The following is an 893-nucleotide window of genomic DNA, read 5'->3' as shown; positions in this document are numbered from 1 at the left end:
GCTTCGGGAACGTTAATATTATCCAAATCAATTGGATTGTGGTTTCTCTGACCGTGAATGTGAACATCTTCAGGTATGGGTATGTCATTTAGATCGACAAATTCATTTGGAAATTGACTTTGCGGCATCCTAGGCGATTCGCCATGATGTGGCCCACATCCCGTATCAAATAAGCTCTCAACAAATGAGCGTTGGTCCATTTGTTTGATTGTTTATGATGAAATCCAAATATAATAACTAGAAAAATATAAATGTAGTGAGATTGTGAGAATTGAGAATTGGATGAATTGAAATTGTAACTAATAAATTGTAAAAATTGAATTGATATTGTATATTTTGCAGCACAAGAGAGTAAAAACTCGATAATTAATATAATAAAAGAGAGTTGGAGTAGTGAATGAGTAATTGATATGGAAAAAAAAAACAAAGGGGTATTTATAGTAGAAGGAGGAAAAATATAAAATAAAATAAATATTTCAATGACCGTTTGGTCACTGAAATTTTTTTAGTGACCATTTTGGTCACTCTCTTTGCGAGCCATGAGCTGAGTGGCTCATGGCTCGTTTGGCTCGTTAAAAATAACGAGCCACGAGCCCGTTCAAATGAGCCGCTCATGGGCACCTTCGCTCGGCTCGCCTCTCGACGGGTTCCGCTCGGCAAACGTTCGGGCTCGTGATTTTACGAACCTGAGCCACCCACGAGTTCTATTTTGACGAGCTGAGCCGACGAACAGCTCAGCCCTTTTGACATCTCTAGCGGTGGTAAGGAGTTATGTATGTGTATAGCATTATCCTTAATGTAATGCGATGATAAAGTTGTAGGAAAATTGTAGATTGGGCGAATGATGAAAGAATTCGCATAACTAAAACACTATTAAAAAAAAAAAAAAAAAA

This window comes from Olea europaea, unplaced genomic scaffold (assembly GCF_002742605.1).
Source record: "Olea europaea var. sylvestris unplaced genomic scaffold, O_europaea_v1 scaffold942, whole genome shotgun sequence".
In the NCBI taxonomy this organism is placed as follows: domain Eukaryota; kingdom Viridiplantae; phylum Streptophyta; class Magnoliopsida; order Lamiales; family Oleaceae; genus Olea; species Olea europaea.
This window is presented reverse-complemented; position numbering follows the sequence as displayed.